The sequence below is a fragment of the Notothenia rossii genome, assembly GCF_949606895.1.
Source record: "Notothenia rossii genome assembly, chromosome: 2".
NCBI lineage: Eukaryota > Metazoa > Chordata > Actinopteri > Perciformes > Nototheniidae > Notothenia > Notothenia rossii.
Window position 1 is genome coordinate 12,924,802 of NC_136904.1, and position 21,312 is coordinate 12,946,113.

Consider the following 21,312-nt stretch of genomic DNA (forward strand, 5'->3'; position numbering starts at 1 on the left):
GTCGTGTTAAGGAGAGGGATAAGAAAGAGGGGCCAAAAATAGAGGATGATAAAAGATGAAGAGAAGAAGAAGAGAGATTATAGGAGTTAAAAAGGAGATTTGAGTGGAGAGGAAAGAAGGGAGACGAGGGAACGAAATAAGTGAAATTGAATCAAAAGAGCAAAAGGGGGAACATTGTTAGCAAGGAGAAAAAAGAAGAAAGACGGAGGAACAAAATTGATAAAAAGATAAGCAGAGAAAGATGTTTGACTTTATGTTTAATCTTTGCCCGTAACAAAGTGTGACAAAGCCAAACAATATGAAACACTGTTTATATTATATTATTGCAATACGCTAATTTTGATGTATGCTGGACGTTGGAATCTACTACAGGCATTTTTAAACTGAGCCTACATTATTATAAATGTAGAAATATTTAATAAAATCTTCATTTGTTTATTAAATCAGTTATTTTGTCAACATGTTTTAGCCATCATAAAGATAGACTTGTTTGGTTGGCAAAGTTGATCACACTTCAAACAACCATTCACTGACCTCCTCGGCCCTGTATGGATATGACTTCCTTTCTTTAGTTTATGACCTGTCTTAAAATGTTTGATATATCAAATGCCTGAGCATTCTTCTTCAATTCTTAGGCCCAATTATTGGTTTGATTTATTCTGTTTATTCAGTATTTTATTCACAATGTAAGGGACAAAAAGAGCTATTTTGCAGTTTTGCTCCTGTATTCTGACTCATAAACTCACAGCTTCCTTTTCTTGCTGTCTTTCTCTCTCAGAATTTGTCTTCTCCCTTCTTTCATCTGCGCTGCCCTGTCTGCCCTCAGTGGCAAACCTCTGCTTATTAGAGAAAGAAAGAGAAACAGAGACTGATGAAGAGAGAAGGAGAAAGAAAAAGAAAGCACATTTTGCTTGTCAGGATTTCTGTGTGTGTGTGTGTGTGTGTGTGTGTGTGTGTGTGTGTGTGTGTGTGTGTGTGTGTGTGTGTGTGTGTGTGTGTGTGTGTGTGTGTGTGTGTGTGTGTGTGTGTGTGTGTGTGTGTGTGTGTGTGTGTGTGTGTGTGTGTGTGTGTGTGTGTGTGTGTGTGTGTGTGAGAGACTGAGAGGAAGAGAGAGAGATTTGTGCTTGTCAGACAGGAAGTGGATCTCTTACAATAGCATTCTGACGTTTCCTCTTCTCTAATGTGGAAAACTGTTAAGATTCCTATTCCAGATACCACACACACACACACACACACATACACACACACACACACACACACACACACACACACACACACACACACACACACACACACACACACACACACACACACACACACACACACACACGTCACAGCGGTGCAGATAAGATGCAGCTGCTGTGTTGTAGACAGAATTACTGAGTCAGCCATATGTATTCACAGACTTAAGACAATCACTAATTCACACTAACACATAGGCGCACACAGACCCACAAACGTACACAATCCTACATGAGGCTTACATACCTCACATGCAGTTTGATATTTGCTATTCAGTTGATGCTGCAAATACACAAACAATGCACAGAGAGGGGGGAATAAACTGACATAAATACATTTGGTTTGAAGAAGATGGTTTAAATGATGACGGCAAAATAATAGGAAACAGGCAGAAGGGATATAAAAAAAAAAACAGGCACAAGTACAATTCTTGATTCGTCTGTCTGCAATTTGCTTTTACAAATTGAATCCTGATTAAACCTGTATCTATTTCAGTTCAACCTCAGGATGTAAGATCTGAAGTCTTTCTTTCTTGGAGAAAATTCCCAGATATGCAGGAAGTGATGCGTAACCTGTCCGATATGTTGAGTTTATTAAATATGAGGAATCAGAATGGCTAAAATAGCTTTGACATATAAGTAAAAGATTATACACTGGATTTCTATCATCTCCAGCACAGCAATTAGAACTGAACAATCATTGTAGACCTTTCACTTTTAAAACATTAATGTTAGAATAATGACACAAAGTAATTTTTTTATATATATATTTCAAATGTACCCACCATTTTTGTTGATGTTCATAACAGGAAAAAAAGTTCCACACCATACAGTTTGACAGGAGTGCCCTGGTTTCTGGTAGATAAAGACATTAGTTATTTTAGACTACTTTGCAAACTAGAAAAAAAGTTCAGAAATAGTGATCCACACTGGGTGAGTGTAGATGAAAAGTGAATTATGGTAATGTAGGAGTGTGCACCCTACATCCAACCTGGCTCCAACAAATACACCACCGAAATGCTACGCTAATTACAGAAGGTGCAGCTGCTCTCGCCTGTAGGTTGTTTTCCTCTGCTTCCTCTAGGTAGGCCTTTTGCTTTGTATGTGTGATCAGGCCGCCACAGTTAACACTAAAACATGAACTCATTCAAGTCCTTAGACTATATTCACCACAGCTTTAACTTATTTGTGTCTCCTTTTTTACTTTTCTAATTTCCCTACCCCTTTAGCTGCTCCCTCTTGCCAGGCAGAAATGCAGTTTACCTAACAGCTGTTCATCAAACAATACAGGTCAGCAACAGCTTTTCAGCAGCCATCGAATCTAAATAGTGTTTCGTAGTTCTCCTTGTTTTTCATCCATTCTCATGCTGCTTTCTACAAATGTCACTTGTTTCCTTCTTGTTGATTATCAATTTAAAAGAATAACTTTAAAGAATATAAATATATTATTTGATTCATGAATGCAATAGAACTAAAAATGTAATGAATGGTGAATGAATGAACAAGAAAATCTACCTCGAATAGCCGAGAAAAGCTTGAATTGAGCGGTGTTCCCCTGTACTCATAATGAGAGAGAGATCAGATTTTTATATGTACCACATAGGGGTCGACTATTGTCTGACTGATGAACAAACAGGCGGGCCATCCCCTAATCCCAGTTGGAGTTTACACACATACACACACAGTGTGTGTGAACAAACAGAGGATGAAAGGCAAGACAGCGAGGGGAAGAGCACATATAAAGAGCTGCTGTTTTATTAATGAACCTGGAAACAGGCTTGGGATTCTCAGGATGTGTGTTTGTGTGTGTGTTTGTGCAAAAGAGAGAGAGAAAGTGTGTGTGTGTGTGTGTGTGTGTGTTTTATGGTGATGCACCCACATAACAACCGAAACCGGGGTGGGTGCCTAAACTTTATTCACACACACACACACACACACACACACACACACACACACACACACACACACACACACACACACACACACACACACACACACACACACACACACACACACACACACACACACACACACACACACACACACACACACTCACATGGTCTCTAATAAATTCACCCTAATTCATTCTCTCTTTTCTCTGGGGAAAAGCCAGCAGTTTGCCTGATCCAAGGAAGCTTCACGTTACCTTCCCTAAATAATTGATGCTTTCTCTCTCTCTGAGTTGCACTCACTTGCTCTCTCTTTCTGCTCTCTGTGTATCTGTCTGTTCCTCTTTTTCCTTCCGTCTGGTCCATTTTTTTCTGTCTTTTTTTCGTCCGTTTCTATTTCTGTTTTTCTTATGTCTGTCTTTCCTCCTCTCGTGACTCACTGATTGTGATTTCATTGAAATAAACATGCACAGCTATGAAAATATTGCAACATTTAAAAAAAATTCCACTGGAGATAAAAGTTTTATACATTTGTTTTTCCAAGTGTGTGTGTGTATGTGTGTTTCCCTTAAGAATTAAAACCACTGAAAAGTGGTGGCATGTAGATGCACATTCTGCATGAAAATGATTTTGTGTATATGCATGTGTTTCTATGTGTGTCTGCATTTCCGTGCAGGGACCTTCTTCCCCCACTACCACCGGGATGCGACCCCACTAACCAGGGGTTAAGTGCTCCTTCTCTCTTTCCCTAACATTCATCGGGTCCCCTCTCTCTCCCACTCCGACATGCTATTCCCATCTCTATATTTATTATCATTGCATTTTTTCTGACTCGTTTTTCTATGTTTTTGCTGAGGGTTTCCAGTGGAATTCAGTTGCTTACCATGAACCAGGCAATATGGAATTTCAAATCGTTTAACTTTATATTTATGGTATCATTGCTTTCTGTTTGTCTGTTAAACAGCTTACTTTTTGAACAATTATTGATCGATCAATAGTCCTCTATGGCACAAACACATACTTTCTATGATCAAAGCCTCAAACTCCTTCCTTTAGCATAAATTACTAGTACAATTAAATAGTCTAAGGGAGTGCCATTTACTGTATGTGATTACTTTTTAAGTTGTTAAGATGCAGGCACAGTTTAATGCCTACTGAAAGGGCAGCTTAACTTGTAGAGAAAGAAAGATTTATCAAATCAAAAATGTCTCTAAGATGCTCTATTAAAAGGAGATGCTATTTCCTTTATTAACCTTTAATAAGGTTTATTAATTACATTTTTTTTTTAAAGAAAATAAGGATTCAGTGCTGTTAGAGAGAAACTTCTCTGCTTTACCTCAATTTCATTCCATGTTATATTTTATAAGTGAAATCCAAATCAGCACACTGTACTGTGTGTGTGTGCGTGACACCATGTTTTCCTGCTGGTTCTTCTAGAGACTGGAGAGACTGTGGGAGTCAAGAGTCCCTAATCCTTGCCATCAGAGACTTCTTGACACACACATACACAAACTAACACACACACACACACACATTGTTATCAGCTAGCCCAGTGAACCATAATGGTGTGTGTGTGTGCGTGTGTGCGTGTGTGTGTGTGTGTGTGTGTGTGTGTGTGTGTTTGTGTGTATGTGTGTGTATGTGTGTGTGTGTGTGTTTGTGTGTGTGTGTGTGTTTGTGTGTGTGTGTGTGTGTGTGTGTGTGTGTGTGTGTGTGTGTGTGTGTGTGTGTGTGTGTGTGTGTGTGTGTGTGTGTGTGTGTGTGCTGATGAGGGGATACCAGTCCTCCCATGACGGAGGTAATCCTGTTCAGTGGCAGGTCTGAATATCCCAACTGGTGTGTGTGTGTTTGTGTGTATCCCTCTGTGTATCCCATAGCAGCAGGTCATAGAGCCCAAATCGACTGTCTGCGTTCTACCTGCCACCAGGCTTGGAATTTGGTCATTTTAGGGACAAGCCCAGCTAGAAATGTTTGGTTCTAAAAACATTCTGACAATGTTACCATTCACTGTTCTAGGAATGTTTTCAGCGGGAAGTTTTCTTTTGGTTCCCAGAATGTTCTTCTGAAAGGTAGGATAACTTTCTCTAAAAACATTCTTAAAATGTTTGGTTATAACTTTCTTAAGATGTTTTTGATAACCTTAAGGTGTTTGTGATAACATTGTTCGAACATTATGCCCTACTATTCTTAAAACGTTTTCAGCTGGACGTTTTATTTTGGTTCCCAGAATTTTCTTCTGAGCTAGTACAAGTCACTGTCGGTGTCACATGTATGGAGGGGACCCAGAATCAGACTCGGAATTAGCTGGTGAAAGTAACATTTGTTTATTAGAAAAAGGGAGCTGGGAGTGGAGGTTGGTTATGGTGGCAGTTGGAAGTCTGTCAGTGACAGTCTGTCCGTTCTTCTATATGTCTGATGGTCTCAAATCTAAAGAGTGCAATAACGAGTTTTATCCACTGTGCATAAACAGCGGACACTGTTTATACGCAGCCCTCACAAACCACACACGGCCAGATAGCTTATCTACATTGGCTGCGCCAGAGTATTTTTGTTAGGTAATCTATGGTAGGGCTAACCCATACAGTGGTGGGGCTCAAGTCAGTATTTGCAATGTAATTACATACACGCCATATCGCCCCCCTTGACAGTGAAACGCCACGCGTAGGTTTAGATTATTTCCATGTCTCAATCCAAATTGAACTGTATGAAATAAAAAGGCACATTTGTCTTTTAGTAAATAAAAAGAGCGACCTGGAGCCAATCCTGCAATTTCCCCACAGGTGAAAGAGTTGACATGCTGAAAACCCAACCCCTGCAGGGGGGTCTGGGCCTGGGGGGATTCTCCCCCAGGAGATTTTTTGAAATACTAACATAAAATACACATTCTGGTACTCTCTTGATAAGAAAATAAATAAATCTATTACTACACATTTAAAAAAATGAATGCCATTTTTTTTACTTTGTTCTGAAAGCTGAACCTGCTGCTCCTCACAGAGAGGCTGTGTGAATTACTTTACATTGTAGATAAGGGTGGATAGCCCCCATTGTTCTGTGTGTCAAAATGAAAGACAGCCCACACACCAATCAATCATCAAACCGTGGGGTCTTATTTCATTACGTGTTGACTTCTATCAACGCTTAATGTTGTATAGATAGAGATGAAGTACGACAGCAAAAGTATTCTCAGTTGGGACTTCCTGCAACAACACCACGCCGTTATCTTGATTCTGATTGGCCAGAAGACATTATCAAAGATGTTCTACTGAGAGGACGATCACTACGTGAGAAAGGTTTTCAAAACCGTTTCTACTAGTCTTCGGAATTTCCAGACAAGTGGCTACTGAAATCAATCTTACTAACTAGTGTCTGCGCAATTTACTCCGCGAGTTGGCGGACTTTATTTTGCTTACTTTAACATCATTTTTCATGGTGGGGCTAAAGTGGGGCTAAGCCATTTCTTGGTATGGCTGTAGCCTACCCCAGCGATACCCTGGCGCCGCCACAGCTTATCTAACAGTTAGAACCTACATACGAGACACAACCTTTATAGGCAGAACAAAAGTGTGATTATTTTCTAATATTACACATATGATATTATGAATACTGTGGGCCTACAGTACATACCTTAGTGTGATTATAACTGCATGTGAGTTAATATTGGCATGCAAATTTGTTTTTATACGTCCTATTCATTGTCTCAATGCGCTCGTACATCTTAAGAAAATTATCACCAAAAATGTTAAGAATATTTTTAAAGAACATTATCCTACCTTTCAGAAGAACATTCTGGGAACCAAAATAAAACGTCCCGCTGAAACATTCCTAGAACAATGAATGGTAACATTCTCAGAATGTTTTTAGAACCAAAAATGTCTAGCTGGGAACTCACACATGCCACCGCAAACATGCAATATCAGCTTACAGCAGTGTTGTAGTCAAGTCACCAATTCACGAGTCCAAGTCACTCACGAGTCACCACTCTTCGAGTCCGAGTCCAAGTCCGAGTCACCAAGGGAGAGTCGTAGTCGAGTCCGAGTTCAAGTCCGAGTCACCCAAGTCGAGTCCGAGTCATCATTACCTGTGTTCCAGTCCGAGTCCAAATCCGAGTCACCTAAGAAGAGTCCAAGTCAAGTCCGAGTCACAAGTCTTCATGTATTAATCTTCGTGGATATATGTGTTGAAATGTGTACGAGTCCGAGTCGAGTCATGCGTCCCGAAAATTGGCACTCGAGTCCAACTCGAGTACGAGTCCAGGATTTCGAGTACTCCATCTCTGGCTTACAACTTGTCATGAATTACGTGCTTGTTTGTTTTTTTCAAAAGGAAAATGTGGTGACATCAGATTTTTTTAATGCAACAAGTTTGTTTTTTAAAGCGCTCTACAAATATATCTATGACCTTTTTAATATTTTTCGCATCACAGGAACGTTTTATAAAAAAATAATAACATCCTGAAAACATTATCCAAATGTTGCTTTGAAAATGTTCTTCTTTTGTTATCATGTAACATTGAGGGAACGTTTTATAAAAGAACATCTATAATATGTTCCTCAACAACGGCCAAAAAACATCCCCAGAATGTTGCAGGCAAAACGTTATCTATTTGTTAACCTTAAACCTTATAGGAACATTATTTGAAATAATAAACATCCTAAAAAGGTACTTTGAACATCGGATTAAAACGTTTCTTTAAAACATTATTAGAACCTGTAGGTAACGTTGTGAGAACGTTCCATTACATGACATTATTACATTACATTACATACGCTTTTATCCAAAGTGACTTACATACTCAATACTGTGGGCAATCCCCACAGGAGCAATTTGGGGTGAAGTGTCTTGCCCAGGGACACAACGACATGCTGACTGCAGTGGGGTTTGAACCTGTGCTTTCCTGATCCGAACACCACTAATAACCACTTTGCCACAGCCCCCCCAGCTGGGAGGCCATTTGGCCTTTGGTGTCACACCATTTTTTAGGGCACAAAGATCACATGCCAGGGCACAAAGGCCATTGAGGGAAGAATGTGGATTTGGAGTTTACAAATAAATAACTTCACTTTCTGATAAGAAAAAACACACGAATGACATGGAAAACAAATCACTTTTTTAATATCAATAATGTCAAACATTATAATCATATGGGCCTATGGCTTCTTAGTATTACCGTATATAAAATTAAATACTCTACTTTTAATAATGAAGTGTTTGGTATGTTTTCAATCTACTACTTCTCCCATTCATAGATCCGAAATCAAATCAACAAATCTAACATTCTATTAATATGTAACAAATATATTCAATTTCAGAGCAGAAGAAACAGCCTTCAAGGCTCAAACTCTGCACATACATCATTCAGCAGTGCACAGTGAAGCTCTAACATTCAACTGTATGAACAAGCAATACTTTGAAATGCAAAAGTGTGTGTGTGTGTGTGTGTGTGTGTGTGTGTGTGTGTGTGTGTGTGTGTGTGTGTGTGTGTGTGTGTGTGTGTGTGTGTGTGTGTGTGTGTGTGTGTGTGTGTATGAGAGTCTCTTTAATCAATTTTTTCAACTTGAGCGCCAAATTCGCGTGACGCGTTCTCACGGTAGCCAATCAGCAGTAAAGATCTCAGCCACTGACGTTGAATCAGAAAACCAAAACATCAGCCGTTAGCTGTACACAGAGCTCACAGCTCCTCATATCTGTTCAGAAACTGGATAAAAGTTAAACAAGTACAAACCACAGACTGTCTGTTTCGTGGCGAATACAGTCGCTGCTTTATTTCTGTCTTTAGGACGTTGTTGTGGGTTTGGACAGAGCAGCTACAGGTTAGTTTATCCTGATCGATCCGATCTCCATTTAGAAAACACGCATTTTAAAAGGTTTTTCGCCTGCCGTTTTGTCTACACACTTGTCAAAGCATTAATTCATGGTTTTTACTAACCGTTATCACTTATCAGTATGTAGTTGCTTCGGCATCATTTTGAAACGTGTATTACAATTAAATCAAGGTAAAATGTGTTTTTTTGTTTCTACCACCGTATTTACATGGATATAAGACCCACCCTCTGTCCAGCGAGTCCTGTTTGAATGACAGGAGTAAACACAGCTGACAGCCGCCGTGAAACTCGATTAGAGCAATGCGAATATTCGCATCGCGTCCGTTGTGAATGCAGTATAATGCAGTTCAGAAACCAGACCACTGCGCTGACGCTTTTAAAGCAACTTCGAGATTTTAACAGTGTGAGCGGCACAAAGGCCATGGTGGTCGTAGGTAGGACGTACAATTATTTGTGGGGCATAACGGCCAGACCCAGGGGGAACGACGACCATGGCCGCCGTGAAATTCCTACCCTAGCTGCCACGCTGTACGCTGTCTGTCTGTCTTTCTGTCTGTCTGTCTGTCTGTCTGTCAGTTAGTCTCCTATCCTGTCTGTTTCACATTGTTTTCGCTTCTCTCCATATGTATCACTGGGTCAAAATAAACCTAAATGTTAATTTCTAAAGATACTGTAGAACAAGCGATATGTTACTCACAGTTAAGTCGATAGGAAACGTTAAAATTAGTTTGATTTCAACACAAAAAACGGGGTGATTTCAGCTACCTACATTTAACCAAAGGATACTCAAACTATAGAGGAATATACACAAAACCAAGTGATGATGCGGTTTCTTCTGATTCCACAGTCAGAATAATTTTATGATTTCCAAATTTTAGATGTAAAACAGATCACCTATCATGCTATTTCTAGGCAATAGCATAGGTCTCAGATATATATAAAAAACATGTGTATGAAGTGTTTTGCTCAAAATACCAAATCAGATCACCCGTTATAGCCATGCCTCATATCCCTCCGTTTCAGCCCTGTTACTAAAGTGCTGTTTCGGGTTATAAAGCTTTACAAAAAATTGAACAAAAAATTAAAAAGAGGGGGCGGAGCTTATGCCTGCTCATGCGGACCCCGCAGATACTGTCTAAAATGCTGCGTTGATGAAACGCCATATCATGTTCAAAACCACGTCAAGGATTATTTCTGAAACAGTATGGAGCTCAAATGCTTTTTCTCTTGCGGGTTTATCACAAGGTGAGTTCCTTTTTATATCCTGCTTCTTACACATGCTCTCTCCAGTACAGCTTAGCTCTGACTGTTAGCGATGCTTGCTAATGTAAATAAAGACCATATTACGTCCAAAATACGTCGGGCCTTGATTCTGATAGCGACGTTTCTGATAGGATGGCAAATCTTGATCAGCTCCGTTGTACCCCCATTTTTAGATTTGTGCACGGAGGAAAAGAGACAGGATTTTATTTTCTGACACACCGGGGACACATATTTATGTATAAAATACATCAAAAAGTGCATTTGCATGATAGGTCCCCTTTAAGCAATTGAGTCTTGGAGGATAATGTGTGCACATATAAGCATTCAGATATTCCAGTGGTGAGTGTGTCTGTAATGACCTGAATGAATGTGGTTTCCAAGTATGTGTTTAGTAATGCACTTAGAGTATAGGTTTCAAGTTGTTCAAGTGTGCTTACTTGCATGTTGACATTGTTTGGGATGCTACTGTGTACGAGTGTATGGTTTAGCCATGCTTTCTCTTGTGCTTTGGGAGTGTTACAGTGTGTGTTTTCAGGATACCAGCGGGGGGCTAATGGAACGGCTTTGTTGGTTTAAAGGAATTACCAGCCTCCTTCGCCAAAATCAACTCATAATGTGCTTTACTGGCACCAGTAGGCTCACTGCCACACCACTGACAGTACCTACCAGCACACACACACACACACACACACACACGCACGCACGCACGCACGCACGCACACACACACACACACACACACACACACACACACACACAAAAGTGGTGATCAGCCAAACACCACTATAAGATGGTAATTCTCTTGTGAATACTGACTCGATGGGGAGAGAGGGGGAGAAATAGCAGTGAGACAATAAGAAAGGGAGAGAGGTATGAGGTGAAGAAACAGAAAGAGAGATCAGGGCGACAAAGGAAGGGGCACAGGGAGAGAGAGGGAGAGATGAGATGCTGCAGGGTTATCAGTGATTAACAGTTCCACCCTATAGAACGTTGGGTCGGACTTCAAAGAAAGAGCGGCTTTCTGTTTTCCAGGCCTTGAGTCTAACCCTGGCAGGAATGTTGTGTTCATACACATGCACACTCACAAATGCTTCGAGTTTAGCAGTGAGAGACAGAGGGAAACATGCAAGGGAAGATGGTATAGTTGAAAACAAAGCAGAGGGTGAGAGTCAAGAGAGACGGCAGGATGTCGAGGGATGGGGAGAGAAAGATGGAAGACAGAAAACGAAAGGGAGCAACACCTTCAATATTTACTTAGATCAATTGCATTACACACCACTTTGTTCAATATGTTATATTGAACAAATGCCTTCTACTATATGAATCAACCGACTGCATTTTAGATTGTTCAGCTTGTCGTTGATTTAGCTAATTATAAAAAGGACCAAGCAAACAGCTGGTTTTATATATGGACAAACACAATGCTGGTGTGTTTGATATTACACATAAACTGTAAGTACAGCTTTCCAAATTGCCGGATTAACAGACCATTAAAACCATTAATTATTCATTCACATCAGATGATCGATTAATATACATTTTTCCAAACTCAAACCCTTTTAATTGGAAGGAAAAGGGTATTATGGAGCCCCATTGTAAACAAAATATGTTTGGCTAAGTAAAACAAAACAAAAAGTTTTGAACTTATTTTTCACAGTGAAATGTGAATTTAGTGGTTTAGGGCTCTACATACCATAAATGCTTTACATTAACCTTTGTCGGACCACTTCACAATTTAAAACAAGCTGCTGAAACTCTGGATTGCATTTTTTTCTACACTTTCCTCTATGTTGTAGCTCAGAACTCACAAAATACTGGAGAGTTGTGCATGATGTGTTCAAATGTAGAGTCTGGGGTAATATGGGTGTGTCAATAGGAACAATTTTGCTTTGATGATTGTATTGTCATAATAATTAATGTTGACGACAGCAAGATACATTTAATAGTTGTGACACATTTTTTACACTGTTTAGTGGATAACATGATCACAAAACCAAGTACACTGAGCCATTTTTATTCAGTCAACCACTCTGCAACCACATAAAATAATCTTGATAATCTGTGAAGCTTTGTGTAACACAATAACATCACTTTGACATAGAAATACTGTTATTCTGTGGGAGCCAATATTCCCCAATTGCAACAAGTGGATGGATTTTGCTTAATATTAAAATGCCGGCACAAAGAAACATAACCATTAAAGTGAACACATTCTCAATGCCCAACCTCTCACACACACATTGCCTCAAAACGGTTTCCCCACATACTCACATACACTCACAGCAGTAAAATGCTCCATCAAAGTACAAAAGTGGAGCGAGAGGGAGATAGAGAGAGAGAAAGGGAGCAGTTTGAGATCTGAGAGGAGAGGAGACGAGAACAATGGCTTTAAGTCTTGACAAACACTTAGCCGAGGCCTTTAGACTAACACTTTGGAGCAGACATGTCTGCCTGCATACCAATAGCAAACACTGTCACTCCCCATCTGACTCACAGGCTTTTGATGTTCTATTCACAGAGATAGAGAGAAGGGAGGTGAAGGAGGGGATAGAGGAAGTGTGAGTGCAGCAAAGGGGATAAGGGAGAACATGAAAAAAAGGAACAAATAAATAAAGGACAGAAGGAAAGAATGAAGTTGGCTGAATAAGACAGAGGAGTAAGACTTTCTCTCAGCGAACTGTAGAGCTGCTGCTGAACTTTGCTCATTCCTTTTGCTTTCTCCCTCTCTGTCTCTTTCTCTCTTTCCCCGTTTCCAACAATATCTAGATCACAGAAGTTGGAACAGGTGACACAGAGAAGAAGGAAGAAGAGGACACCGAATGGATCCCTTCCCATAACATCAAGGTACATTATATTTAGAACTGCTATACACTCAGTGAGGTCCAATGCTAGATCATAATGGGCCCCAAAAACAAAGCCAAACCCCTTCATGAATCTGCATAGCTTCTCTTCAAACTGACCTGAGGCTGAACCATTGCAGCAGGTTTGGTCAGGCGCTCAATTAAAAAGCTGCATTTCTTATGTTGGTGCAAACACCAATCCATTTAACTTCAGAAAGACATTTTGAGAAAATAAAACGGATTCAGCCTGATCAGATTGGAGCTGATCAAAGCTCTATCTAATCAAACAGTCCTGAATATGCATGATGTTTTAATATAAGATTTATTTGTAATTGTTTTAAAACATTTGTTGATTCAACTGCATGGGTATTTTGGAAAGTGGTGTTGGTTGGGTTGTGTTCTATTGCATTATACAGAGAGATGTTACTGGTATTTACCCTACACGCGTTGATATCCATGTGGTGGACAACAGCATCACAAACAACATCTAAGTCTAAGTAATAAACAACCAGGAGTGTGATTTTTAATTGGCATTTGATGTTTTCAAATAACGGTGGTGACATACAAACTATCATCTGTGCAAACATGTGCACATACATGTATGTCATTACCGACCACATCTCTTATCTGCCAACGTGCATAAGCCCTGGCAGGCGAAACCAGACACACATACCCTACATGCGCTCACACACATGCACACACAACCTCCTCTGCAAGTTGATAAGTGTGTTAGGAGGCAGGGAGAAATTATTAATTATCAGGCTAATGGGCACCAGGCTGAGTTCTGCTTCATTAAGCTCTAACTGTTTGTGTGTGTGAATGTTTGTGTTTGTGTTTCAGAGGGCGGGGGGACCTCTGAGTAACACACAAAGATAGGTGCACATAACTTTGCATATACCCGTACACAGGGGGTTTGCCAACCCATCGACTGCACATCATTTATTCATTCATGCAAACATGCATAAAAAGACTTGAATATATATGAACATAGAAATATACATACAACATTTTTAAAGTATGCCCAAAATCCATTGGCTTCTTTCCCGAATATGGAGCTGGCTCCGAGCTGACCGCAAATAACCAAAACAATATTTAGCCAGCGCAAAATTAATGCGACACAACAGATTAAGATCTGCCGTTGGCTTATGAAATATTTCGAAAAATCGAAAGTATCAGAAATGTTTTCTTAACTTGGATTACAATAAAACCTTTTGCTTATGAGGCAAGTAAGCTCTTCAATTGAGCAGCCCACAGAACTTCTTGAGACTTTCAATTCCTTTTATTAGAATTGCTTATTACCGTGGCTAAAGCAGAACATATAACATAGAGAAACATAAACAAATGAGCCTTTTGAATATTCAGGGTCCTCAAGAACCTCTCAGTATCAACCACCACCATTTAAACACGCAGAACATCAGTAATGTACAACTTCATGTGCCTATGTACAGTATGTGTGTGTGTGTGTGTGTGTGTGTGTGTGTGTGTGTGTGTGTGTGTGTGTGTGTGTGTGTGTGTGTGTGTGTGTGTCCTGTGTTGAGTGGTGATGCTGTTTGCTCCCACTCTATCCCTTGCAGGGTTGTGCTGGCTACAGTATGATAAGTAAAACCAACGCTGACGTTAATCTGTCTCACTCCCACTAGGAAAGACAGATAAGGGGGAGAGAGGGGAGGGTGAGACAGTAAAGGGAGTCAAAGAGAAAAAGTTACATTGTAATAATTAATTGGATTTAGATATAGCCCTATTTTCAAATTACAATGGAAAAACATTTTTTGTATTTAATTTATTAAAATGTTTTATTAATAACATTTAAAATGTTTGCTTTGTTTGACAGTTCAGTAAGGGAGAAGTGAAATAGAGAAAAGGGGTTGACATGCAAATTGCGACTACATGGTGTAATTCTTAAACCTTTCGGCCAGCAGAGTGCCTGTTTTGTCTGAAAGCGCTCCGTGCAGCAGGACAGCATAAGAGCATAGCATTCAGATGAACAATGTAATGAGCAGTCAAAGGCTGACACTGTTTGTAGACAATTGGTACAAAATAAATAGTGAAGTTCTCAGGTCAAAAAATCTTCTGTCAGTCTACAGGTGTCTGCCAAAAATATTATACACATCTGATGTGTTTGAGAACTGTATTTGAGTCAGTAATAGATGTGTTCCTTGTCTTTTGGTGCATGTTTTGCTTCTGGTCATTGAACTGTACAGATGCTTTTATCCACTTGTCTTTCACATTGTGTTGAATTGTACAACTCAGTTCAAACTGAGAGTTTAGCGTACCAGCTGACATTGAGCTCGTTCTCTATACATGTTGCTGTAATCGTTTTTCCAAATTATTTCTTAAAGTTGAGTTTGGATGTAATGGCCTGAATCAAACTCTCTGCATCAACAGTGTGTGTCTTCATGTGTGTGGGGGAGGGGGGGGCCTGTGGATATGTGTTTGTCCCTATGAATAGAACTGATGGTAACATAAGCAGGGGCCCAGGCTCAGTGGTTTTCCCCATTGATTAGTTGGATGACTAATGTACAATCACACACACACACACACACACACACACACACACACACACACACACACACACACACACACACACACACACACACACACACACACACACACACACACACACACACACACACACACACACACACACACACACACACACACACACACACACACACACACACACACACACACACACACACACACACACACACACTACTGCGCTATTGAGAGTTGGTTAAGACCCCCTAGGAACAAGCAGCCACCACTTTACCCCGAGAGAGAAAAAAGGGTAAAAAAACAAGAGGTATAATAAATCAGATATAGTAAGCATGAAGAGAAAAAAAGGAATACAAAGCTTAACGGGACAGACTCAAATAATATAAGCAATGGCAAAGCCTAACACATGCATTCCTGCACTCCTTTCTGTGTGAATGTGTGTGTGTGTGTGTGTGTGGTTAAGTTTCCCCTGAGAGGTGTCATCTTGCTGTCGATGTGTGTATCTCTGTGTCTGGATGTATGTGTGTGCTAGAATTACCCAGAATGCTATAGCGATTGACTGGCTGGCTAATGGTGGTCTCTGTTTTCCTCTGATGGTCATTGACTATGCTTCTCATCGATACCTATTTTTACAGCTATTTTAGGTGTGTTTTTCAGTGTGTGTGTGTGTGTGTGTGTGTGTGTGTGTGTCTGCTATTTATGAACGTGTGCATGCTTTACTTTATAATTGTCATACATCGTTTTGAGAGGCTTTTTTGCAGTTGAATTTGAACATATCTGCTCAAACTATGTTTATCAATAAATAGGTTTACTAGTTGTCAGAGGTTTTAAGCGACAGTGCTGCTGATTAATTTCCCGCAAAACAAGAATACGATGTGTAAGGTAAATCACATTTTATTTATACTGACTGGGGATGGTTTGAACTAGTCCTTATTCATTAAATATGAAGTATTTGCTAAGTAATGCACCACAGCTTATCTTGTTTAGAAGTTTAACACACTTAATATCATTGGACAATTTAAAAAAATTAATCGTAATGTAATAATTTAAACCAAATCTTTAATAATATTTTAGACCAATTAGATTCATTTAGAGGGCAATGATGAAATACTGTATGTATGTATTATTTCAACTCCTAGCACAGCTTCAAACAATTGTTTCCTCTTATTTCCTCCCATGCTTCCTCTACACTTCTTTTCAATGTGTTCCAGTCTCTTCATTGCCATGGCACTGTTAAGTCTCCTCTCCTCTCCTCGCCTCTCCTCGCCTCTTCCCCCCTTCTGTTTCTTTACCTCTCCTTTCTTTTCTGTTCTTCCTCTCCTCCTACCTTTCTCCCCTCAGTTTGGAAAGGATTTGGTCTCACAGACACTCAGCAAGACTATCACCACTCCACCCAGGAGACCACTCATCTCTCCCCCCTCACCACCACACCCCCCTCCCTCTATCCATCCATCTACCCATCTATCCATCCATCGATTGCCACTATTCCTGGACTGCTGTTATCCCACTCCTGGTCCAGCTCGGGTTTCCCTTTCCTTCCCACCACTCAGCTGTGCGTTTGTGTGTGTGTGTGTGTGTGTGTGGGGGGGGGGGGGGTGTGTGTGTGTGTTAACCTCTGTAATTCTCCCTGTCATTTTGAGTCTAAGATTGAATTAATTATCTGCCCTAGCATGATAATCGCAAAGACATGCACATATACTTTTATTTCACTGTTAATGTCAGAACAAGACAATAATTAACTCAAATCAATACGTGATCACTTTTTATCTACTAAAACCATTGAATGCAGCACTTGAAATGCACACAGACTTACACACAGAGGTACTTTCCTCTAAATGTGACTCAATTCCCTGCTCATTAGTAGCAACAGTGCTCGTCCTGCCCAGTCACCCCTAAATGGCCTAAATGGCCCAAGTATTGATAATCTATAAGAAATGGTCAATTCCATGAGAAAAGCTGACTTAATCAATAGACTGATTACTCCAGTAAGAGGTGAGCTCCTTAGTCATTCATTCATCCATTCATTCACTTTCTTAATACTGTATTGCATTAATATATATACTTTGTACATCTTTGTTATTTCTTGAGACATACAGTATGTGAGAGAAGATGCCAAAAGGGTCCTTGGCTGGAGACTAGGGAACTTGGGGTCAGCAGTCAAGAGTTTCCAGCAGTACACACAAAGGTTTAGTATTCAATTTAAATCCATCTACAAAAGTAGAAAATATGAAAATCCTAGCAGTATCAAACATTGATATTGACCAATCATGAGTGGTGTTTTTATTACAATTGTAAAATGGAAATACTGATGATTGTAAACAGACAGAAAGAGGACTTTTTGATGTCTTATTTAAACAAACTACCCCCCCTGCCTCTCACTCACTATTCTCATATATCAATGAGGACTTTCCTTTATTTGTGAGGTATCAATACAATTAATGACTAGAGGTGCATCCATCACTCCGTACACTTCACAATGAAAGTCTGCTAAACTGTGGAGTAAACAGTGAGCTGTCTGGCAGAGGAGAGGTGGATTGGGCCTGTGTGTGTGTGTGTGTGTGTGTGTGTGTGTGTGTGTGTGTGTGTGTGTGTGTGTGTGTGTGTGTGTGTGTGTGTGTGTGTGTGTGTGTGTGTGTGTGTGTGTGTGTGTGTGTGTGTGTGTGTGTGTGTGTGTGTGTGTGTGTGTGTGTGTGTGTGTGTGTTCATGTGTGTGTGTGTGTGTGTGTGTGTGTGTGTGTGTGTGTGTGTGTGTGTGGACACCAACTGTCATTGCAGGGTTTGATGTCGCTGGGTCTAATTGTCTTTCATGTGAACACAAGAGAGAGGTGTTTGGCAAGCAGAGGGTAAAGAGAGCGAGAGGGAGAGGACACAGGCGAAGGAGAGGGTTCAGAGTATTGTGAGAATGAGGGGAGAAATGTCTCTTTTTCCAGTCATCCTCACTCTTCATCTATCATCCTTCATTAATCTTTTTAAAATTAGCAAGCTACATGCTGTGAGGGATTTTTTTATTCGTTCTGGTTTCACCTCATCCTTCTCTCCTGCCTGTCATCCCAAGTGGGGATAATGGATTTCATTGATGTTCAGGGTTTTTTGTTAAAGGATAATTAAAGTTGAATAACATTTTGCAGTCACCCTAAGATGTACCTGCTTCTTAGTGAAACATGAAATGACACATCCCTAAAGGTTGAGGAACATTATGTGATCTATAAACAGACGCTCTATAGCTTATACAATGTGTGCCTTTGCCTGAATGTTCCTTCACTGTTAGCCTGGCTCTTAACGTGTTCTGCCGCTCACCTCTCTAAGGGTAATGTGTTTTAAAATGCTGGTAACTGTTGTGGGTCTGAGAACTAAGAGTGAGGCCGCTGCATGTGTTTAATGCACACTTTTAACTGGGGTCTTGAATGATAATGGAGAGAGAGACGGAAAGTGAGAAAAAGTCTAGGTGTACGAACTCACTATAGCTTTTCAAGTAGGTGAACATAGCATAAACACTTAGGATTAAGCTGCTTTTGAAAAATCGAAGAAACATGCCAGATGCAGAGAAACACGACTCTCTGAAGCTGATCATACAGTTGAGGTTTAATTAAGATATTGGTAGTTTTTTTAAAGGACATTTGAAAAATTCTGAAAGCAACATTACTGTTGGTGCTAAAAAAACAGTGCCTTGTTTTATAACATAAAGCAATTCAGTTAATATGAATTACTGCAATCTTCTAATAAGCATATGTTTCTGAGAAGGAAATGTGTTGTGATTAATTTCATGGTTATTATTTTTATCCCATATTGTTGTGAATATAGGACAAAAAGCTATATCACTTAGCCGCACCAAGAAAAAGGGCATTACTCTTTTGAATATTCTGTGTCATTGGACCAAGTCCTTTGTTTCTGTATTAGTGTCCATGTCTTTGCTCGAGCAGTAGATTGAATGCACTTCCACATACCTCTATGGAAATGAAGTGACACACACACACACACACACACACACACACACACACACACACACACACACACACACACACACACACACACACACACACACACACACACACACACACACACACACACACACACACACACACACACACACACACACACACACACACACACACACACACACACACACACACACACACACTGTGGGACAATCAGGTCATTCCAAGGTAGAAGGACTTAGATATTGTGAAATATTCATACTTTAGAGGTACTCTGTGTGTGTGTGTGTGTGTGTGTGTGTGTGTGTGTGTGTGTGTGTGTGTGTGTGTGTGTGTGTGTGTGTGTGTGTGTGTGTGTGTGTGTGTGTGTGTGTGTGTGTGTGTGTGTGTGTGTGTGTGTGTGTGTGTGTGTGTGTGTGTTTCAAGCTCATGACTGCTACAAGCAGGTCTCTTTAATTGAGGTCCTGGCGCCTCAAGCGAAATGCTTAAGAGAAAGATAAAAACCTGCACAGTGGTGGGTAAACACACACACTCACACATATACAAACACACGCCGACACAGCAATGTTGACCTTAAAAACTAACTAAATACTAGTTGGTTATCAGGCAGTCGGTGCTGATACAGTATGATGCAGGTTGTTTAAGTTATTAATTCATTCCACATGTATGCCAGGTAGAGGATATATGAAACAGCGTTCGTATGTGGTAAACCCTGCTGTAGATTGACCTTCACTGACTCAAAATGCACCCAGGATCAAGATTCATTTGAATTGGCCTTTCAGCATTTTAGTGAAATGGTTGCATCCTCAAAGACAAGTGTAACAGCCCTGCCTAGCACAAATCAAGTATACTATATCAACAGGCAGTTTATTAGGTCGTTTACACTACAATCACTAATCCCATCAAGTTTCCTCTCTAGCTCTAGCACATACATGTTTGATATGAAACCCCAATTAATAACAATCATGAAAAAAGTGTATATCGACTACTTTAAAGCAGTTATTCTGAAACCAAAGCCAGCCAAAGCAGAAGCAGTGCTGGTTTGACTGAATTTGGAAAGGCAATATATGACACCTACTTGACATTTCGGTTTGATCTTTGCTCTGATTGGACAGCTTACCCCCCTTTGTTATAAAGTTGGACTTGATAAACTAAATCAACTACAGGCCACCGTCTAAGGGTTTATGGGCTGCCAGTGTAGTTGTATTTGGCTATCTACAAATCTTGACAGAGGCCAAACATTACATTTAAAACACTGATAATATTCTCAGCTTTGATGTCATTTATAAGTACTACATTGTTCGGACATTATCCTACCTGTTTTGTTTGGGAGTGTTTGTGATTGTCTTAAAGTAGGTGGTATTTTTCCTTAATCAGAATTTTAGATATGAAGGTTTGCTTTAAGATATTATAACACACAGATGTACCTCAAACACACTCTTGTGATCTTTGGCAAATATCTACCTAAACCTTTAAAAAATATATAAATCTTTTATATTGTCTTTAAAGTGCCCATGTCATGCTTTTCCGGTTATTACCCGTCCCCTTGTTTGGTATGAAGGTTTTTATGCATGTCTGCCGAGTCAAAAACCCTCAAAGTACACCCTGTAGCGAGTAAAACTCTTAACATAGAAAAAAACCTCCTCAAAACGCCTCGTTTGAGATTTCTCATTTTCCAATGTTCTCTTCCTGGGTATCGTGACGTGCCCTAACCCAAATGAACAACAAATGACCGGAATAGAAATAGACCAATCCGCGCAGCACCTCACACCAGTGTTTCCGCCAGACCAGGGCTGAGAGGGCGTCCACCCCGAGATCGGGGGGGGTT

At 40.1% G+C, this 21,312-nt stretch overlaps 1 protein-coding gene across 17 annotated transcripts in view; it reads left to right on the forward strand.

Annotated features, from left to right (window-relative positions):
• esrrga (estrogen-related receptor gamma a) overlaps positions 1-21,312 on the forward strand; it is a 147,253-nt gene that overhangs the window by 20,990 nt on the left and 104,951 nt on the right. For 11 of the 17 annotated variants that reach the window (XM_079665516.1, XM_079665518.1, XM_079665531.1 and 8 more), the window contains exon 2: positions 12,980-13,057. The gene's annotated coding sequence lies outside the window, so the exon portion shown is untranslated. Of the gene's footprint in view, positions 1-10,084; positions 10,198-12,979; positions 13,058-16,890; positions 17,102-17,637; positions 17,735-21,312 lie in introns of those variants that run through there. The other 6 variants (XM_079665525.1, XM_079665519.1, XM_079665522.1 and 3 more) reach the window with 3 other exon arrangements.